Source organism: Ceratotherium simum, chromosome 9, assembly GCF_057802395.1.
Source record: "Ceratotherium simum simum isolate JZ-2026a chromosome 9, ASM5780239v1, whole genome shotgun sequence".
Lineage (NCBI taxonomy): Eukaryota > Metazoa > Chordata > Mammalia > Perissodactyla > Rhinocerotidae > Ceratotherium > Ceratotherium simum.
In genome coordinates, this window is record NC_141908.1 from 54785299 (window position 1) to 54808883 (window position 23585).

Genomic DNA, 23585 nt, shown 5'->3' on the forward strand with positions numbered 1-23585 from the left:
TTAGAGGCTCCAGCTCCTGGCACCAGCTCCCCAGGTGCCAGAATCTTCTCTGGGAGGTCCCCAGACTGCTGGGAAAAGGGTAGCAGGAGTCATGTCAATAATGAAACCCAAGCTAGAACCCAGGGCTCTGTCTCCTCCCAGGCTCTCCTTCCATTACTTTCTGTGAGCTCTACGAAGGCTTGCTAGGCCACAGCTTGCTTTAGTAGAACACGCAACGCTCCAGCAGTGAGACTAGCACTGCCAACACCTAGTTGGTTTTCCTTCCTCGAGGAAGCACATCATAGTTATGGTGACATTTTCACTAATCTTTCTGTAATTATGACCCCTGTTTTAATTAACTAGCCAACAGCCAAAATGGCTTTATCAATGAACTAGAGCTATTCCCGGAAATTTCAGCATGACTCCACCCTTACCATCCACACCTGGAGAGCAATTTGGTGGGTAAACTACCCAATTACAAGGTTCTTTCAGTGCTTACAGAGCAAGGTATCTTTAGGTAACTACACTCACCTAATCCTCCTTCTTCTCTCTACACAGAGGTCAGCAAGTTTCCTTCTACTCTGACTAGGAAAGCTGCATGAACAATGACTTAAATGGAACTCTTTTCTATTTTGATTTGAGGGAGAAGAGCCAGAAGAAAGAGATTATATGTGACTTCTAAGAACAACACTAGGAGAGGGAGGAGAGTTACAGCAGAGTGTGGAGAGGTGGAAGGAGACTCAAGTCCCAGGAACAGGCCTGGAGAGCGGCACCCACCGTCCCTGCCATAGCCCGGAGCTCCTGGCACCTGCAGGGTCCACCTCTTTCTGGTTTACAGCCAGGTACACACCTGCCCACACCCAGCAGAATTCATAAAACCAAGGCAGAGAGCGAATCTGTGTCTGGGATTAGTGTTTACCAGCCTCCCCTCAGGCCGTGTGCAATAACTCCTGTGGACAGCCCTCAAGTCCCCGGAATCTGGCGTGCCTCTTTGGAGTATTACTATTTCCTCTGCCATTGATGGTTTCCTTTAATCTCAACCCTTTAAGCTTTTCTACTTATAATCCTGCTGGTCGTTTGCTGCTTTTTGTTTGTATTGAGTTCTGAAAATCTGGACTCACTCAACTTGCCTGGAGTTGAGTGCTTATTACAGAGACCCTTGAGAGACAAGACCCAAGTATCTGGCAGTTACCACCTCACGCCATCCACACCTACACTTCTACATGGCACACTCAGATTCTCACTGCTGGCCTCTCACACTCCATTGCCACTTAAGTCTCTTCATGCCAGAGAGAGAAAGAAGAGACAGAGGGGAGAAAGAAAGAGAGAGAGATTGGTCAGAGATAAAGCCACCTATGCAGGAGACATTCCGTATCCTGCCCTCTTACCTCCCCCCACCCCATGGTGGCTTTATCTGAAAAAGATTTAAATTTCAAATGATAAAATATGCATGTAAAATTCTGTAGCCTTCAGCCAGTCCACCTCTGACCCCACCTTCTGCTGCATGTTGAGTAAACTTGAACAAGTAAATAGGAGTGATATTATTCTTTAACATTTCAGTTACGAGAAAAAGAAATATGCATTAATGGGAAGGAAAAAAGTCCACTGGTAGGAGCTCCCTTATTCACTTAGCGTAAAAAACAGTAAAGACACAATTACAACTCGGCATTTTAGCAACAGCGTAAACCAAACCAGGCAGTAAGTGGGCCATTCCCCTTCTGTTCCAATATGCCCCAATTAACACAAACTGAGGAAGGAATAAATTCAAGCAGGAACAGCTTATCAACATACAATTAGCACTCAATAATTTATCCCTGTAATGCCAGATCAAATAAAAACATTGTGTCATAAATCACTTACTCAAGTAAGCCACCAGCCCTGTGATGAAATGATCTTTTTGTTGATTTGCTCTCTATTCACCACCCTTCTGCCACAACAGGATTTTTGTCCTTTCTCAGACCCAAGACAGAGAGGCAGCTGCCGTGGCATTTGCCACTCTCCAGAGTTCAAGGTGATATTAACCATAAACAGAATTATAGCGAGGGCCAGCTCAGACCCCACAGAGCATGCCCCTACCTCCAGATAGGCCAGCCACCAAATAACTTCAATGGTAAATAGGTGCCCGACCCTTTAACATTTCTAAGGAAGGGAATTCCTCATCCATCCTTTCTAAAGTATTTTTAGATCTCTCAGTCTTTACAGGTAGAAGACTTCGTTTTCATAAATCTTCCATCTATAGCTTCAATTTTAATTTAAATCAATTGATACTGTTTCTATGGAAATTAAAAACAGCCTGTCATCATCCTCTCTATAATAAGGTCTGTAAATCTAAAGGCAATCATTAAATTCCTCAACTGCTTCTCATTAAGTTCTTTCACCACCAAATCTTAGTCCTGTAAACCTTTTGTGCTGTGCGTCGTCTCTTGGTAGTCAGATGTGTTCTCCATCCTTCTCCTGCCAACTCTGTTTCCCAGACTTCCATGCAACTTATTTACCCAAAGAAAACCCTGGGGGAAGACTAGAAAGTGGGAGATGGGAGGAATCCAGGGTATTCCTCCACCTATCTGTCTGCGGAAGTACAGTCAAGCCTCATTATTCATGAATTCCATATTTGCAAACTTGCCTACTTACTAAAATTTATTTGTAACCCCAAAATCGATACTTGTGGCCCTTTCATGGTCATTCGTGGTCATGCATAGAGCAGTGAAAAATTTGAATCATCTGACACACCTGTTCCCAGCTGAGGTCAAACAAGGCAACGCTCTGTCTTCTTATTTCAGCTTTCATACTGTAAATGTGTCCTGTTCGTAGTGTATTTAGTGCCATGTTTTTCTCATTTTCGTGCTTCTTGTCAGTGATTTCACTGTTTAAAATGGCCCCCAAGCATACTGCGGAAGTGCGGTCTGGGTGTTCCTAAGTACAAGTAGGCTGTAATGTATCTTATGGAGAAAATGCATGTATTAGATAAGCTTCGTTCAGGCATGCGTTATAGTGCTGGTGCCATGATTTCAATGTTAATGACACAACAATGTATATTAAGTAAGGTGACTTTGAACAGAAACACACATAAAACAAGGTTGTGTATTGATTGGTGGAGGAAATTGTTGTGACCAGAGGCTCACAGGAACCTAACCCTGTACTTCCCCAAGGAGCAATGGTTCAGTATTCACTAATTCAGTGTTCACGGTGACTTCATAGAATGCAACTACCACAGATCACAAGAACCCACTTATTCCCATGTCTCCTCTGGGACTCTAGCTTCCTACCAGACAGTCCATATCTCCTTGCTCCCAATTTCCACTGGGAAACCTCTGCCACGATTCTCACAAAATAGCCCCAGCATCTGGATTCTGGTAACACCACCTCCTTCCGGTGCTCTTCCCATCTTAGAAGTAATAGTAGCTCTGCTGTTGCTAACCTCTGGGGTACTTTACTGTATGTTGTTTGGCTTTTCAGATCTTCCACCTCTTGTGTAACAAATACTCGGTATTAAATGTCCTCTGTTTAAAATATTAGAATGGTTCCTATTTCCTGGCTGAATCCTACTGATATACCTTCCCTTATTAATCCTATTTCCCAACTTTTTCACTTCTATTTGTGGTAGGCAGAATAATGTCCCCCCAAAGATGTCTACATCCTAACCCCTAGAATTTTTTAATATGTTACCTTACATGGCAAAAGGGATTTTTCAGATGTGACTAAGGATTTTGAGATGAGATTAGCCTGAATTATCCAGGTGGGACCAATGTAATCAAAAAGGTCCTTATAAGTGAAAGAGAAAAGCAGTAGAGTCAGAGGAGGAGATGTGAGGACAGGAGCAGAGATCAGACTGATGCAGACATGGGCCTAAGAAATGTAGACACACAGAAAGGGCAAGGAACCAATTCTCCCCTAGAGCCTCCAGAAGGAATGCAGTCCTGCTGACAGCATGATTCTAGCCCAGTGAGACTCATTTTGGACTTCTGACCTCCAGAACTATAAGATAATAAATTTGTGGGTTTTAACACAGTTTTTAAGCCACCTAGTTTGTGGTAATTTGTTATAGCAGCAATTGGAGATATACTCTTTTTGAGGCTCCTAGCTCTTCATATCTTTCAAGATTAAGGGCACAAAGTGGGGCTCTGAAACATATTTAAGTTCTGATGTGGTCTCCATACCTGGAAATATCTGAGGAATTCATAGTAGGCAGCAATCCTTGACAACTGAAGGCCTTCAATTTCCTGAAACCAGGGCGCTAAGATCTTCTATTAGGCCTCTCCACGTTTTTTTCCTCCTTTCATTATAAAAAATTTCTAACATACACAAAAGCAGAGAGAGTAATGTCATAAACCCCCATGTACTCATCATCCAGCTTCAACAATTATCAACTCATGGCCAATTTTGATTCAAATGTATCCCCATAACTCCCCCTTCCCTGGATCATTCTGAAGCAAATTTTAGGGATCATTTCTCCAAAAATACTTCAATACGTATCTATAAAAAATAAAGACTCTTAAAATATGACCACAAAATTATTACTGAACCAAAAGAAAATTAATAATCTCTGATACAATTAATTATGCAGTCAGTATTGATATTTCCCCAATTGTCTCATGATTTTGTCTGCATCAGGATCCAAATAAGACTCTACATTGCAATTATTTGATATTTCTTAAGTCTATTTTAATCTATAGGCTTCCCTCCACAACTTCTTCTTTGTTCCTTCAATTTATGTGTGTCAAAATCCACATTATATATTATGTGTCAAAACCCACAGTCTGGATTTTGCTGACTTCATTCCATGGCGTAGTTTAACATTTTCCTCTGTTCTCTGAATTTGATAGTTAGTTCTAGCAGATTTATTAGCTTTAGATTCAATTTTTTTTTATTAGCTTTAGATTCAATTTTTTTTAACCAAGAGTATGTTAAAGATGGTATTGTGTATTTCAACTTACTATCTGGTTCACTCTCTTTTTGTAATGTTAGCAGTCATTAATAATCACTGCCTAGATCCATTAATTTATTAGGGAACAAAAAAGTGATATTCTAATTCTATCCTTCCTTCTTTTATTACCTGGAATCCTTTTATAAAGAGGAATTTCCTCTAATCAATTATTTGGTTACTGTGAGATACAGCTCATATAAGAAAGGCAGAATAAAAGAATTATTCATCTACTATACGAGTTGGCTCCCTGGCATCTTCCAAAGGTGGTGAATGATGTCTCCTGTTTTAAATTACTATTATAATCTCATTTATTTAAGTATATTTTATGTGTTTCAACCCATTACAGTTATTACTCTTACTGATATACAATTTGACCCATAGTTAGCCAATGAAAACTTCTTCAAGTTGGCACCTGAGTTTTTTTGACACAAGATGGGTCTTTGAGAGCTTTCATATTTTGTGACATAGGATCATCTTGCACATTTTTCTACCCCAGACCTAGAATCAACCATTTCTTCAAGAATCCCTGGTTCTTTAAAGTGGGAAATTATATTAAGAGATGACAATCTGTGCACGAAAGGTGCTCATTGCTGATGGATTGGTCATTGCTTCTAGGCCTTTTGGGTGGATAAAGCTAGGAAATATATTTTTAAAGGTAAGATACTTCATGAGTTTAAAATGTTAATTCCAATCGCAATTCCAGGCTACAGAGTTTTTAACTTAACCTCATGGATCTTACATCTGTAACTCCTTTTTTCCACTCTGAAAAAGTTGATACACAGTGATGCCAACATAATTATTCATTTGCTTTATCACATAATGCTCTAGAAGAATCTCAGAAAACAATGCCAACACTTCTACCTACAATATTATTAGTGAAAATAGTTTATGGTGCTTTTTTCCTTTTGTTGGTTGGTTGGTTAGCTTGCTTGTTTGTTTTATTGCAATCCTTTTTGTTCTGAGGATATAATCCACTCGGGCCAGTTAGATACATTACACATGCCTACTTACCATTACTCTACCTTATATAAACTATCTTTAATTTCTTTTCATGTTACAATAAATAAATTCAGCCAACAGATCAAATTGTGTTTTATCTGTGAAGACAATGTTATTGGCTCTTATAAATTCCTCCGTACCTACTTTCAAGTTGGTGTCCAAGCCAGGATAGAACCACTCTATTTCAAATGGGAGTGGAGGTGGAGATCTAATACAGAGAATATAAAAATATTGGAAGGGCTGGAAGTACAAATAAGAAAAGGTAAAGGGTTACCCAAAAATATGTAACTGCAAGAAAATGCTAAGACTAGAGAAGGGAAAGGCAAAAGTTGTGTTGCTCAGAGCCCGTGAACTCACGTAGGCCACTGAATGCTACTACTGAGCAGAGAACCACAGGCCTACATTCTCACCGACGTTGCTGCCTAAGGCGGAATGACTTCTGCTTTCCTGCCATCTTCTCGTCTCACCTGAGTGCCTCTCTTTGGTAGAACCCAATAGAACCCAGCTTGTAAAGGGGTGTGAGTAATGTAGTGAGCAGGTTTCCAGTCCCCAAAATACGAGAAAATAGAAAGTCTGGGAGGAGCTGAGTACCAACTGACAGTATGCAACTAAGCTACTCAGTGTCCAACTCTTAGATATGTTTTTCAGCAGAAGAAATAGACTTGCCCTCTCCTCTGGTCCCTCTTAAGATCAATGGTTCAGGACCAAGATTAAGGGCATAATCTGGGGTAAAAGCACAGAGAAAAGACAACCTACATGCAAGAATTTAAAACCATGGCATTGGCATTATTAGTATATAACTATAGTCATCCACGCTTCTGTTCTCCATTCTCTAGCCCCTCAATATAAAGAAAGAAAAAGGTTATATGTTTGTGATCAGATATCTAGGCTCAGAGAAACTAAGTAACTTGCTTTTAAATTTATTCCTTTCAGTTCTCTGATTAGGAATAATTTACCAATTAAACAGGACAGCAATCAAAGTAAAAAGAGACATACACTGAAATCTGTTAGCATAAACTGTTATAGTCATTCTTCTCCAGATGACATATTGGTGCTATATATAGTTTAGATATGAGTAATGAGAATGTGATTGCAAGCCAACATTTAGGGGAAAGCTAGGCCTATCACAACCACAATTCTGAGGGAATGTCTTGGTGATGGATTTAGTCTTATGCTTTCTCAATTTATTTTTCTCTGGGATGCTTTTCTATTTAGGGTATTAAATAACTTACATTTGATGGACAGAGAAGGACACTTATTAATTATGATATCTTGGGCAAGTTATTTAACCTTTCCGAGATTCCTTATCTACTAAATGGGAATAATAATAGAATCTACCTCATGCAGTTATCTATGAGGATTAAATAAAACAATACACATAAAGAATTCAGAACAGTGCCTGACATATAGTAAGCAATCAATAAAGTGAACTGTTTTTATTCTTTCTAGAGAAATAGCTAAGAAATAAAAGGTCATTTCAATTGTCAGCTAAAAGTAATCTTATTTGAGCATATCTTTTTGTAAATCATAGCTGATACTAGATCCAGGAGAAGTTAATGATGCCAGTAAAGGAGTCATTAAAAGTAGGAAGAAAATCTTATATAAAGAGAGGGTTAGGTATCCATGGCAAATGTAGAGGTCTTTATGCTCTGGAGTCCAAGAACTTCTACTCCTCCAAGACCAATGGGGATGATAATCGTAAATTTAAGCAACTTTAAATGGAAAAAAATAACGTAAGGAATACTTAATGGGAGGATCATTCTGAAAAAAGTAAGAGTTGTGGGAACCTTGTCCTCGTAATTTTGATATTTCACATGAACAGGTCATCTGCTTGGAGATGGAAAATTGGAAAACTATCGGAAAAGAAGGAGACATGTGAACATGCCCGGCATAGATCGAAGGAGAGAGAGCCAAGAGGAGAGAGAGGAAAAGAGGAGAGAGAGAGAGAGAGAAACAGAAACAGATGCTTGGAAAAATAGAGACGAGCTTCCTCTTACTGAGTTGGAGAAACTCTTGTTCTCCTCCTTCAGCGTCAGAATGTCCTGCTTTGTTGTCCGATGTGGTTGAAGCTGAAGGTCTGGCTCCACGGAAAGAATTGTGCAAATCTTCACATTGCCTAGAGAGAAATGTAAATTCACAGTGGACTATTTGGCTAAAGTTGATAGCTACAAAATAATACTCTGTGATGAGAACCATAGTGTTTCCTTATGATTCCAAATAGTTATGAGTTGGAGACCTATGTTGAAATGGTAGTCCTTCCACTGTAATTGCAAACTGATATACATATATATACAATATACATATGCATACACATAGACATACATACATATGTGTAAACACACACATGCACATATATATTTATATATTTATATTAACACACACAGAATTATCATGAATATAACTACTCCAAAGCAGACTAATACATATAAATTGCATGACAGTAACTGAAATCAGCAGTTGCCATCAGTAACATGATTTTCGAAAATGAAGAATTCTTTGTAAATTTCCAAACAAAAAGGATGATGTCTTCTTAATTAAATGGTAGTTGCATTCCTGGAAATTTCAGTGATCATTAAAACTGAGCAAAACTACTTTGTGCTTCTCTATTAAATGGAATTAGGTTTGAAGTTCAAAAAATTATAAATAGATCTTGTGAGACATTCAAAATTCATGTGGATCATGGCACAAATCTTCAATATCTAGCATCCCTGGCCCCTGCTCATAAATGGCAGTAGTGTCCCCCAATCAATGTGTCAACCAAAATTGCCCCCACACATCTCCAAAATGCCCCCCTTCTCCCCACCTGGAGGCAGTACAACCACTGTTAAGCACTGCTATATAGTATCCACGTTCTTGAAGGAGAGTTGGCAATAACCCAAGTGAATAAAACACTATTTTCAGAAAATATCTGCATTGCACAAAACATAAGCATTTGCATTTACTAGGGTCATCAATTCAACTCCTCACAGGGAAACAAGTATTATAGACTCAGTCAAAGAGACAGTAAGTGACTCTAGAATATCCACACCTGGAGAGACATACACGTACCTGCCCCTTGGCCATATCTGACTTCTTATATCAAGGCTATCCCAGAAAGCATGCCACAAATACACAGCTGGCGTCTACCTACTCACCATTAACAGACCTAGATGTCTCTGTTCACCTGCAAGTCCCACAGACAATGCACTGACAACAATGCCTGCTTTCCTGTAGGAAATGCTGCCTTGGAGTGCTACAAACAGAGCAGTCCCTATAATTCATTGAGAATTCCACTCACCTCTGTGTGTGGGGTACCTGGTAGAAAAGCAGCCACATCTGAGGGCCCACTGGGTTGAACATGAGGGAAGAGAAATATGGGAGAAAAAGGCAATGCAGTCTAATGATGTACTTATTAGCCACAGTGACTTCACCCAAGTTTCATAGGCTGGTAGCCTAGAACCACTGGACAAGGATATATCTGTCCCAGGAGATAGGGAATCTGGGTTCTCATACCCCATAATATCATCAGTAAGTAATTTAAGTGCGATCAGAGCTAAGTAATTTAAATTTTATGAACCCCCTGTTTTTAATGGATAAAAATTCTCCATACCTTTCAGAAAGTTAGTAGAGTAAGTGGGCCCCTTGTGGCTCTTAGACCCATGATTCTATAACAATAGAGAATTAGCTTCTCTGATAAGTCAGAACAGGAGGTGCTAGAGATATTTTAATATTATTAACCCTAGGGAGGATCATGAATAGGTTTCAAGAATCAGCAAACCCTCATCCCTTGGAAATTTTGGATATATTTATATACTTCTAGAGCACTGGTTCTCAAACCAGGGTCAATTTTGCCCCTCCCCCAGGAGACATTTGGCAATGTCTGGACACAGTAGTGGTGTCACAGCTTGGGGGGGTGGGTACTGGCCTCTAGTAGGCAGAAGCCAGCAATGCTGCTAAACATCCTACAATGCACGGAAAAGAATTACCCACCCCAAAGCGTCACTAGTTCAAGGTTGAGAAACCCAGTTCTAGAGTGAAGTTGCATAGCAAGCCTTCAGCAGATTCTCAATGAGTCCACAACCTAAATAAGTTTAGGAACCACAGCTCTAGACTTCGGCAAAAGGTGACAGGGAATTCTGCTTGGCACCCTCACTTCATGCCTGGCTCTTCCCCCTGTATCCAGGGAAAGGCCCCTCAGTTTCCTCTCCACACATCCCTCTAGCTCTACCACTGCAGTCAGTTATCTTGCAGAAAGGACACTCCCTGTCCAAATGCCGACTCACCTTTGAACAAATCGTCTCTCTAATGACCTGCTCTTGAATCCCCTGGGCCAACTAAAGGCCCTTGGCATTTCCCCCCTTGACACCCTCACAACCGCAACGTACCACCACACACATAGCAAGCTGCCAAGTCCTTCTCAAGCCCAGCTGGCTACTCTGTGACTCACTCTAGGTCAATGACAATTTCCCTGTTGCCAATAATCAACTGTATTTTTGCCCTGCCTGCTGTAGACTGTTCCTCCATCTCTATCCCCCTCTTCCACTCTATACAGAGACAAATCAGGCTTTCTAAAAGGAAGGACAAAGCAACAAAGCATCCTTTCTCACTGAGCGAAAGGGAGCTCTGCCCTAAGGAAGCAGTTGAATTGGGACACGTTAGGGTTTGCGTGTTAGCCCTGCAGCAGGTTGGTTCTCTGAGCTAACAGAGGTCATAGTCCTCTCTGTGAGATGCACTCAGTTCTCTGCACGGAAGGGAGCCCTCTATGTGGTTTGAAACACCCCCACAAAGTATAAATATACACATTAAGCTACTGCAGTAAAACACAGCCCAACGTCACCCAACCTCCACTGTTGTGTGCTGTTAAATATTTAATTAAGAATCATATGAAGCAAACTGTTATATACACAATAAAGAGAGAAGAAAGAAAAATAAAATGCAGGTGTAGAACAGAGTCCAGCCTGATAATAAGTACAATTTTCATTTGCTTTTACCCAGCGGCATTTGTAGAAAAGATTGTTTGGCCAAATATTTATCTTTTTCTTCATTTTCTTGAAGCATGTCTTTTCCAGAAAGAAAAGACATTTAACAAGTATTAAAAACATGTGTTTAAACCATTCAGAAAGTTTAATTTTCTTTAAAAATGGTTTCCGGAGCTGAGGTCTTCTCCAAGTTTCTGGAGCTGAATTTTCACCTGATCGTATGTCAAGTCTGACCTGAGTGACCTGATGTGGACCTCTGTCAATCATGTGGGATTTTCCTCGGACCCCCCACGTGAGAAGATCCGCCATCCACTGGTATCCGCTGTAAGAGAAAAGCAAAAGCGAGCCGAGATCTGACACGGCTGTCTGAATGAAAGGTTTTGTTTTCTAGGAGCTCATTTCATATCATTGTGAAGGTTATAAAGCAAACTTCTGGAAGAAGGCCAGGGAGTTTTGAATACTATAGTCCTGAGCGGCTCAGGCCCATAAACATAACCAAAGTGTATATCAAGTTTACACTCTGGCAGTAGCAACAAACAACACAAACATAGTAAAAAAAGCTGGACACCCCTCAGAGGAGAAGTTAATGAAACATGAATGAAAGTAAACAACTACCGCACACACCGTAAAGCAGTTCCATGCGGGGCCCTGTCCCCTCATGGGAAATCGGCCTGAATGAAAGGGAGGTGCCAGCTTCCAGCAGCCCGGTTCCTCCTTGGATTTTATAGGACCTACCAAATTCACAAAGGCAGAACTAGAGCGCCGTGGTTGAGATCGCTTCTTGTAGTTTTGACCTGCTAGAATCCCATTTCTGGAACTGATAAACCAAGCCAAACCTGACCTTGAAGCTGGCAACCTCTGAGGGTGAAGTGGTTAAGGATAAATTGTTCTTAAACAATTTCTGCAGGGTATAATACTTGAAAAAAAAGAAAGGAAAATGGAATGGCACTCTTCCCACGGTGTCTTCCAGCTTCTTTATTCAGAAGAAAAAAAAAAGACAGTGGACTTGGTGCTAACTAAAGCATCCTTGTTTCCTTTAAAGGGATGGATTTTTGAGCACAGGATGAGGCAGCTGTGAACTCTTCCAGTGACCACATGTCTCTTAGGAGGGTTGTCCTCGTGATCCACACCATGAGAGAAAACTGGAGTTTCCTTGTACCATCCCTGCTTTGCGGGGCATCCTGAGCAGCAAGGCTCTCTTCTTTTGAGGACAAGAAGACCTCTTTCCACTGCAACAACATCAAGATCCTCCCAACTTCCCTCTGAAATTTCTCTTCCAGAAAAATCAAGGAGTCTTGTGGAAGGAAAGGAGTTTTTCTGAATATAATATGGCTGGATTTAGAGATTCTTCTTGTTAAACAGATCTGCAGAATGTATTCAAGATGAGAGATTCCTCCAAAGATGGAGAAATTCAAGACTTTAATCATGATTTTGGACACATTTTCACAGATACTGCTAAGCTAGAAGCACAGCAATTATATTTTTTGCTACTGTTAAAGTTGGGCAAAGATTTGATTGGCTGAAACTTATTTTACCACTACCAAGATATGTTTACTTTGCTCTCTGTTAACAACGACCTGGATAGATTCAGATTTAACATAAGAATATACAGGTTACAGGTATCACTGCACATTATGAAAACGGCTTTAGTGCCCAGGAGGAAAAAAGAAATCCAGGTAGAAATAAATGAGGGGATTAATTTAGCTGCAGAATATTTGGAGTTTCAACCTTTAGCTAGCTCAGCAATTCTACCTCCAGCAATTATACCAATGCCAGGCTTTCATCATTTTGCATTTTTGCATCTGAAATGTGTGAAAGCAGCTCAGTTCCAAATGACATACAGTTTTACACTCAAAGGCTCATTTGCTCCCATGGACCCAAACTAAACCAGCTATGGTCCTCAGCTGCAGGAAGAAATAAATAAAGCAGATCCTTAAAGGCATATATCTGGTGAATTTATTTTTTAAAAATCTGGACATGGATTTCATACACAATTCAAAAGCACTTTAGTGCTGTGTATTCATATGAAGTGAAACCATCAGAAATCAAGCCACCAGTAGTCAGAGGATACCAGATTTTTTTTTAAGGAGGAAACAAGGAAATATCATAAAGACTAAAGAGGTTTAAGAACCATGAAAGTCAATCCTTGTGGAGGAAAAAAAAGAGGAACATGTAAGCGGTGCAAAAAATATAAGATAAGTATCACTTGAGTAGTAAAAAAGATGTATTTTAAGTTCAGCAAAGATCAGATTGTACTCTTCAAGCACTGGGAGCAGGAAAGAATGACTAAGAACAAACAAAACCTCAGGATTGCTCAACGAGAGTCACAAAGAATAATAGAACAAAGAAACATGCCAGATTTTTCTTTAAAATAGCCAAGGAGCTAGAAGAGTTTCTATGTGGTTATGTACCAAGAAATGTTGGGTTTTCTTATCTAGAAAGCCAAAGACTGGATGGAGATGGGGGTGAGGAGAAGAAACAAAACCAAACATCAAAAAGCAAAATACATGGGTAGAATAAACATCAATTTAGCAAATTCTAGCAATTCTTGGAACTTTATGGAGGAATACAAAAATAAAGAAACTCATTTTTCTAAGAATAATTGTGTGCTCGTATATTATATATAATGTATGTATACATATATATTCTCTAAGTCAACTTCTAAAATTTAAGTTGTTAAATGAGAGTTTATTGAAGAAAACCAAAGTTGTTCTAAATACACTTCCACTGGTTGTAGTTAGCCTCCAAAATGCTGCTTAGGTGCTATGATTAGATCTATGGGGCAAATCTAATATTCATAACCAAATGTGTGAGCTTATAAAAATGAATGAAAGAATGAATAGCACCTCATCGATCAATATTGGTCATTCACTCCCCAAAAATATATTAAAGCTCACTTTCCATCAAGCTACAAAACAAGACACTACCTTGAGAAAAATAGAATACTGTGTCTTTGAACTTGACATAATTTGCATTCTTTGGATAAAAAAGAAAATAGGGGGCATTATATTAAAGCTTTACCATACCATATTCTTCTGGGGAGACCAACAGACATGGGAACAAGATGCCTTTAAAAAACTCGAAAATTATTCTATCAACAGAAAAATGGTCTTGTCTCCTGCCCTTACACCTGCTATACTAATTCATAGTCATTTGCTCAAACTTTCTTGCCTTTGTCTACCATCAAGCAAGAAGCTATTGCTGAATCTGGTCTTTGGTCCATACCACCAATCCAGAACCAAATGGAAGAGGAGAAGAGCTAGAGATTAGCAGATGAGGGGCCATCTGGAATAGATTTCTGAGTATAGTTCCAAGCCACAGAACTGAGAACCAATCACCAGAGTAGTCTTGGAGCTAAGACACAGCAATCATCTGACAAATGTAGATGCAATCCAGAGAAAAAAAAAATGAAGGTGGTGAAATTCACCAGGAAACGATGCAGCATATTGATGCATCCCCTCTAGCAGTTTGCTTCAACAGCACTGTGTAGAAAAGAGAAATGGGTCTTTCCTGTTAGACAACTGCCCTAAAAACGGAATTGGTGCAGAAAGAAACTTTGAGAAAGGGCAGAGGGAGAAGGCATCTGAGAGTGGGCATATGATCTTCTCCTGGACTGTGCTTCTGCTAGTGCCTTATCTTCCTCAAATGCCAAGATTTGAGAGGCAATAGGAATGTCAATAATGATCAAAAACACGACCAGGTCAGGAAGCCACACTGGAAAGAAGCAAGGTGCCCATGACGAGGGAGCTGGGGGTGTAGGACAGAGGGGAGACATGCACTGAAGGCTTGGTGCCAAGCACGAGCAAAGCTTCATTCTAGGCCTTTTCAACAGGCTATGGAGAAGCTTCAAAACACCGATGGTCAAGGTAATCTCTCAAGCCCTGTTTTGGGATTCCTCTAATTGCCGTCTAAAAGTGAAAAGTAGGAAGTCTCTTCTTTTCCTCGTGGAGTCCATGAATTTATGAAATCTCTTCTCTCTCGTGGCTTGCCTATCTTCCTTCATAGACTATTCAAGTCCAACTTCTTTACTTGCAGGGTACATTTCCTTCCTTTACTGCTCCTCAGATCTTTTTAGGATACATATATTTTTTTATCCCTCCCTATCCCACCATCCCTTCAACACATCCACTACTAAGTGTTCATGTAATCTAAGCCATTGTCATTGGGCTGGCCAGTCTGACATTAAAATGAGACCCAAGTAATTCAGTCTTGATCCCTGTAGAAAACCATGGGGCTTAAAATGGAATGATGATGTGGGTTACATGAGTATATCCATTTGTCAAAATTATAGAGTTCAGACTTTTTGATGTATGTAAATTTTATCTCAAAACACTGAGTAGGGGATAGGGAATGAGTGAAGGTAGATAGGAAGCAAGAAGGCAGAATAATGATAATGACTGAAGTTGAGTGATTGGTACCTGGGTGTTCATTTTACTATTCTGTTTACTTTGTGAATGTTTGAAGTTTTACATAATAAAAAGATGAAATGGTGGTTCTTCCCTATGTGCTATGCCACAGCCATGTATACATATATATAGACACACATGCGCATATTCCAGAGGAGTGGAGGCATTAGCTTTTGGGCCATCTGGTCCTGATTTTATCACATATGGTTCACTATTCACCCAACAAGGAACAGAGGCTTTGACTGTCAGCTTATCCCACACTTTGCATTGACTTGAGCATTTGGGTATGAAGTCATCTTTACTTTTTTCTCGTCTCCAGAATGGATGCTGGACAACTGGAACACATCTCCTCTGCACTGAGCTTTTCAATAGCTCCGCTTTATATAATCCTCTCGATCCCTTGCCACCATTCGTCTGCACTCCATCACTCAGGATGAAAATGGAGTCTGCAATGTGATATCTCAGGAAACAGCCAGGTCTGTGACTAAATACTTTCCCCTAAAATTCACTTTAACTGACGGTACTATTAGGGATACTGTTCTTCTCATTCTCATCTGGTAGTTTATTTCCTTTTCTCTGGTACGTTCTTAAGTTACCAAAATACTGTATAATATATGGTTTCTCACCAATTCTCTAGCAGGTTTATTTCACAACCTCGACATGGGTTACTTCCCATCCTGTTTCATTCTTCTCACTTTTAGTGCCTCTTCCTTAGTATAATCTCTTAAATTCTCTGGAATAATTTCCATACAAAATGTATTTATTCCATTTCCATGGACAGATATTTATTCCATTAAATAGGAACGGCCACATCCCAAATAGCTTTTAAAATGGTCTGTTTATAAACCCCTCAATAGACATTTTAGTGTAAGATAAAAATATTTAATGATTTGGACTAATGATGGATAGCCTAGTCTGAATTATGGACTATTTAAAAAGAACTATCCTATAAAATAAAAAATATTACACCCAATAAAAGACAGAAGCTTACAAATTATTGAAAGTAAGGATGCTTACAGACTTATTCTAATGAATAGATAATAATGTCTTTTAATTAGCATACTGATAACTTTTTGAGTAAATTTTTGCTTCTGAAATACTGGGAACAGCATACCTTCCTAATGAGGTTGATATGTAAACCCACTTCCATTATTTATTTGTTTCATGGAGACTTTCTCTTTTTTTTAATGTAAAATACACCAGGAAGCCCTCTGCCTCCATTTTAATAAATTTTGAGTTCCTGGAGTCCAAATTTATGAAGTTCAACTACCATACAATGAAGGGCTGTTTTTGAGCAACTGTAATCTGACTTAGACTTTTTGACACGGTCTATAGCTCTTCCTACTCTGTTTTTTCTCACAAGAGGGATGGCAATATGCACAAAATAATATAATAAAATGATAGGAAATGGCTGATAAACAGCAGGGATTTGAGGCCTGACATCTTAGAAGCGCTTAGGATTGACCCCCACTGGTCAGGTGGGTTTGCCTGTCAGCCGCCCCTGGCTCCTCACTCTTCCAGGCCCTTATCTCAGGTGCTTGGAGCCAGTCACCTTCCGCTTTCTTTCTCCGCGTGACTCCCTGTGAGCCTAAATCTTTCATACTGGGTAATTCCCGGCCCAGCCCTCTTATTTCCTGCACTTTCTTTTCAGCCAGAAATGTTTCAGCCTTTGTCTCAAGCTGTACGTTGCGGCTTTCTGCCAAAGTATCTTAAAGCACTTTTATCACTGGGACCCAGGATGCGTCGTAGTCCTTGGCCCCAGCTGTGGGGTTTGAGCCCAAGCAGAAGAAGGACCTTAACTAGGCTAATGACTGAATAACCCAGCACGAATAAAATGGTACTTAAACCGATGTGCAGTGTCCTTGATGCACTAAAACTCGGGCATTCTTCCGCATCCAGTTAAAGTGAAGAATAATTGTTAGACCATAAATTTACTACTTCAGTTCAGTCCTGAGCACATATGTAGGTATTTCATTAGTAAAAATGTGTCAGAAGTTCAGGTTAAAATGAACTTCACATTTGAGATCAAGAAAAGAGAAGGGAAACATCCTGAAATCCCCAGAGCCCTCTCTTTTCTCATCTAAGCTTCTCTTTATTAGCTATAAGTAGATTTTCCAGGTTGTGGCTTTTCAGAGACAAACACTCTTGTGTTTCCCTCTGTTACCCAACTCAAACTAATTTGGATGTGCTTGAGCAAAATACAATTAGGTAGGAGAATATAAAAACGAAAAGACAAAAGTGTAGCCCCAAAGTATCATTAGAGTTAGTTTGCATATTTATCTCTAGAAACTGTAAGTTAGTTTCCCAGGTAAATATCCAGGGCTGTTTCTGAAGATATTCCTAAGATTATATACATACATGTGCTTTTGTATCTATGTGAATTTGAAAACTTTTCCAAGATTCCTCGCTACCTGAGAATGGACAATTCAGGGAGTGGGGGTTTATATATATGTTTCAACATCCAGAGTGGGTATTCTGGGTGTAGGGACTGTACTTGAATCAAAGGCTCAGTAAATTTGCCATTAATTCTGAACCAGTGAAAAGAGATCCAAGAAGAGCGTGAATAGGACATTTGAGGTAGCAGAAAAGGGAGGACACGTATTTCTAGCACCTACCAGGTACCAGACCTGGAGTTAAGCATTTCACAGACATTATTGTGATGAATCCAATGTATTTGCCGTCTCCAATGCACCTTCTCCCATTATTTAGAGAGAAAGCCAGGGCTCACACATGTCAAGAAGCAGGTAGAAGGTGATGGAGGTGGAGTCAGGCTCCTGCAGTACTGTGGGCTCACGCGGGTTTGCGTGTCTGGGGAACCCTACGAACACTGTTTCCGACGACAGATTGATGGCAGACTGGAAGCACATGTCTGAGGGTGCCACAAAACATTTCTTGGAAGATGTTTGCTGCGCTGCTTTTTTCAGTTTCTTGAACAAAGCCGTGGACGGCAAACTCACCTAATTTGCGTACGATTGCATATAACACCTATGAGAAGGACACTAAACACACTAGGTGACTAAATCAGGATCACAGAAAATACTGACAGGCTGGATGAATGGACTGAATGAAATAAGATGTTACTAAGAAGGTAAATGTCAAAGTCTGCATATACGTTTAAAAAACCAATCATGCAATAATATGTGAGGGAAACAAAATTTAAAAACAATAACTACAGAAAATGTTGTAGTCAACAATGGAGTCAGAACAAGTTGGTAGGGTCATGTGGTTACAACATGATTCTAAGCTATATTAAAAGATGTGCAAGGTCTACAATGAGGGTGGCAATATTGCTGTTGCACCTGCATGGACCAGATTACAACCTAAAAGGAACATTTTATTCATTCAATAAATATACACTGAGTGCCTTCTAGCACTCTCCTTGGATCTGGTGGAGAACAAAACAGACACAGTCCCTGCCATCTTCTGGCAAATGCAGGCATGGTGAAGTATGCTCAGAGAACGGAAAGGAACTTAAAACTATGTCTTAGAAAACAGCAAAAGGAATGGAGGATTTTTAGCCTTGAGAAAAGTCTTCTCTTGAAGATCTTTGAAAGGTTGAAGGGAAAAATGCAATCATGTTTTAAGGTAGATTTTATAATATTCCAAATATGTTCCTGCCTCTCTGGGAAAGGATTATACATCCCCGGCCCACAGATGTTAGGCTTGGCCTTGCAGCTTGTGGTGCTCCTCCTCATGGGAGAATTCTATGTCTTCACCCGCACTGGCCTCCAGAGCAGCCACATGACTTGCTTTGGCCAATGAAATGTAGGTGGAAGTGATTATATAAAGAAAGTACAGCTAAGCAAATTAGAGGTGGCAGTTCATCCTTGTTTTAGCTAGAAAACAATCCATTGAGTAGTTTGGTTTCAAGCAGTAACAGAATATTCAATTTATAACTCGGAAAAAGAGCTCCTTTTACCAAGTATGTATTACTCTAGCCAAAACCAGAAGTAAGGTTAAGTTCACTAATACGTCCAATAGAAGCGTTCAAGGCTGCATTCTAATCGTTACTATTTCTCAAAATTAGATGGTCCACCTATCATTAACACATATTAGTGTTGCCAATTTCACTCTAATTGTGGGTTTGATTCAACTTGTTCAAATCAATGTTATTGATATATAAGGACACCTACAATGTATCACGTGCAGTTTCGGCTAAAAGTTTAGTGGTGAGGCTGGAAATGAAAAATTGATGCTTGGCTTTATTGCTAATGCTGTTTACTCTACTCTTGCACAGTAACCTACTTCTACGTAAGTGTCCAGCATTAGGAAATGAGTTATCATTGGTGACCTCTAAGTGAAATTGTAAAGATGTCAGATAACTTGGTGGTTTGCTTCGTACAGGAAAAAGGAGGAGGATAATGTGCTTCCTTTCCTTCATTCTGTTCAATACTTGGGCTTTTAGTAGGCACTGAAGCCCCTTTGGAAACTCATTTATATATTTCTTGCAATTAAAAACTGCTGTTTCTAAAAGGAACTACAAACTGAACTTCAATTAGGTCTTGCTTTCCAAGGCTATGCCCTGCTAGCGCTCCCTTTCATTTATTCCTCATTCTTGCAGATGAATTTGAACTAGGAATCACCTTTATGACAACCTGAGCAGGTTGTCTTTCGCTTTAGAAGACAGCGCCTGGGGCCGGCCGGTGGCGCAAGCGCTTAAGTACGCGCGCTCCTCTGCGGCTCCCAGGGTTCGCCGGGTGGGATCCCGGGTGCGCACTGACGCACCGCTTGGCAAGCCATGTGTGGCTGCGTCCCATATAAAATGGAGGAAGATGGCCACGGATGGGCATGGATGTTAGCCCAGGGCCAGTCTTCCTGTGCACAAAAAAAGAGCGGAATGGCAGATGTTAGCTCAGGGCTGATCTTCCTCACAAAAAAAAAAAAAAAAAGAAGAAGATACTGCCCAAGTAGTCCCTGCTGGGTTGGAGAGATTTCTCAACTCCAAATCTGTGTACCTGCCACTATGAGCAAGGCTGATGTGCCCCTTTTTTACATTATCACTAGCTAAGACTTTGAGTGTAAGCAGCAAACAGCCCATGCCTATTTTGAAAGCATTCACAAAAGATACCAGAAAACACGGTCTCATATTCTATAATCCATTTGGAGAGATGAAAGGAACATAAAATATGTTTTTAAAAAAGGTCAAAGACAAAATATTTCAATTACAGTTCAAGACAAAATAGTTGATCTCCCACTATTTTCAAATGAATTGCACCAAAAATAATTGTATTCATGTTCAAAGGGGATGTGTTTATAGTAAAACAGAGTGGTAATGGAGAGTTACACGGTAAAGATGGATCTTAAAACGGGATTTGAGAGGAAAGGAAAGAGTTCATTCCCAGGGGATAGAACATGAGTAAGAGGCAAGGAGTGTGGGCAGGACGAGGAATCAACTGTTTTGGCTGTAGCATCTAGCGCCATGTCTCACACACAGTAGGACTTACTAAATGTTGGCTGAAGAAGTGAATGGAGTGATAGGACAGCTCAGAAAGAGACCCCTCTTAGAAATTAGATGAAAATGATTGGATTTGGCTCCAATTGCAAAGACTTTTATTCCCAAGCTATGGAGCTAGGCGCTTTGTCTTTGGAAAGTGGAGGTGTTCACTGTCCCACGTTCCAGGCAGACACTCCCTGTTGAGGTGTTGGGCTTTATCTTTCACTTTTCTGTTCCCAAGTTTATCAGTCTTCACCTATATACCTGAAGGCTACCACAGCCTCAAGTTCCCGCCTCCCTCAGACATCTCAGAGTAATTATTATCTGCATAATTCATTGGGAAATTAATTATGCATAATCTTTGATATGTCCTTGTGATGGTTAATTTGATGTGTCAACTTGACTGGGCCATGAGATGCCCAGATACTGGCCAAACATTTTTCTGTTGTTTCTGTTAGGGTGTTTTTGGGTGAGATTAACATTGGAATAGGTAGATTGAGTAAGCAGATTGCCCCCCTTAATGTGGGTGAGCCTCATCCAATCAGGTGAAGGCCTGAATAGAACAAAAAGGCTGACTGTCCCCCAAGTAAGAAAGAATTCTTGCTGCCTTATGGCCTTCTAACCAGAACATTGGCTTTTTCCTGCCTTGGACTTGAACTAAAACATTGGCTCTCCCCAGGTCTTGAGCCTGCCAACCTTTGGACTGGAATTACCCATCAGCTCTCTTGGGTCTCCAGCTTGCCAACTCACTCTGCACATCTTGGGACTTTTCAGCCTTCATAATTATCCTTTAGTTTTAATGTTATTTAGCCTTTCTGCATGTTTTTATCTTGCCTTTCCAAGGATTGTAAACTTCCTGAGGTCTGAGATCAGGAAGTCTTCAACATCTGTAGCCCTTTTCCAGAGTTATGGGGGGCATGACTGTGGAGGGCAGTAGGGCTACCACACATGATTGTGCAGATCAGGTCCTGCACAAGCTCCCAACTGAGAGGGCAAGTAGGACAAGAATCCAGCACCGGGTCCACCCACCAAGTGTGATCCTGGAATGGGGCTGCGTCCATCTGGGGGAAGAGACCCCGTTTCTAATTCTTAGAGGTATTGAATGGGCTAGTGGAGGCCCCCGACAGCAACATTTCACGGAGGACCCAAGCATGGGCTGTGTGAGCATCCCAGAATAATTCAGATTGCCTGCTCTGCCCAACATTGGGCAGGACTCACCTGGCTCTACCTTACAATGGCCAGAGCTAAGTCTTAGGAATTGCCAGAAAGTTTCCCCAAAATGCTCTAAAAGCAAGTGTTCCTTCGGTTGACTTGGAATGAGGACAATACACATTATACCAATGATCAACTTCCTATAATTTCAATATTTAAAAGCGTATCAGTTGGGGTTCTTAATTGCAAGCACCAGAGACCAACTCTGAGAGATTAAACAGAAAGCAATTTATTGAGTAGCTCACAGAATCGCTGGAAAGACTGGAAAACCACACTCAGAACACAGGTAGGAAAGATGTGTGTCCAGTAAGAGCCAGGACAAGAACCAGAATGACACATAGTCTCAGCCCAGCAAAGACACCTCTGCCACAGCCAGTGAACCCTGGATGCCTCACCTTCCCCAGTCATTGCCTGCACTTGCCCAAGAGGGATTTCTCCACTGTTCCTGCTTCCTTGCACCACTACTCTGGATGCCAAATCTCAGGCGGGGCACTTGGTGGGCTGAGCCCTGGGGAGACTGAGAAAAAAAACGTCCAGCATTTTCAGCATCTCAGTGGGAGGTGGGCTCTGCTTCCTACCTTGCCTCCTAAGGTGGGAATTTCTCAAACACAGGAATGGGATTCAAACTTGGGAAGTCAAAAAATAAAAATGTTCACTTCGTAATTATAAATGTATACACATTGAGCATCAATCGTAGACAAGAAACAATTTAGTGTGTACGGAATAGAAAGTTGTGTTCATTTATTTCAACTTCATTTAAACGCTTCAGTGGGAAATCCTGAGTTAAATATAAATGCTCGCAGCTCGCTAACTTCAGGTGAGAACCCAGCGCACATGGCACTTCATGGAGGATGAGCCTCTCACAGCACTCAGCCGAAAAGCACTGAATCAGGGCAAGTTTATACACAGGGAAGAGGTGGATTCTCAAATAGGAAAACAAATTTCAGCCAAAGCTTCCTTAATTCTGACAGGTCCTATGTTGCTAGGACCTGCATAGTAACAAATGCAAAAACAATCAGGAACACGTGTTTAGCAAACTCTTTCAAAAACACTCAAAAGTTTTTCCCTGTTGGTAAACCTCACAGGCTTCCTTACGATGAAGCCAGCAAGCACTTTTTAACATAAGGAAAAAACACAGATTGTCTCATTGCTTTCACTATAGAACATGTATCAAAATTCATAATGGTATTTATTTATTTATTTATTTATTTATTTATTTATTTATTGTGTGAGGGAGATCAGCCCTGAGCTAACATCCGTGCTAATCCTCCTCTTTTTGCTGAGGAAGACCAGCTCTGAGCTAACATCCATTGCCAATCTTCCTCCTTTTTTTTTTCCCCCAAAGCCCCAGTAGATAGTTGTGTGTCATAGTTGCACATCCTCCTAGTTGCTGTATGTGGGACGCAGCCTCAACATGCCCGGAGAAGCGGTGTGTCGGTGCGTGCCCGGGATCCGAACCCGGGCCGCCAGTAGCAGAGCACGCGCACTTAACCGCTAAGCCACGGGGCCGGCCCCATAATGGTTTTTTAAGTCTTAAAAATACATAAAACATTAAGTATGTTTTCTTTCTTGAAGTCTATTCTCACAAATCTAGAAGACATTGTTAGGGCTCCTACCCACTTGGTAGATTGCTAACCACTAAACAGAAAGCCCCTATAAAGAATTGTTGACTG

General features: G+C 40.5%; 1 long non-coding RNA gene across 2 annotated transcripts in view; it reads left to right on the top strand.

Moving 5' to 3' along the window:
• Positions 1-16279, top strand: part of LOC147916308 (uncharacterized) — a 78818-nt gene extending 62539 nt beyond the window's left edge. The window contains exon 3 of one of the 2 annotated variants that reach the window (XR_015553223.1): positions 622-2212. This is a non-coding gene — a long non-coding RNA (uncharacterized LOC147916308). Of the gene's footprint in view, positions 1-621; positions 2213-15585 lie in introns of those variants that run through there. The other variant, XR_015553222.1, reaches the window with a different exon arrangement.
• Positions 16280-23585: the final 7306 nt, after the last annotated feature.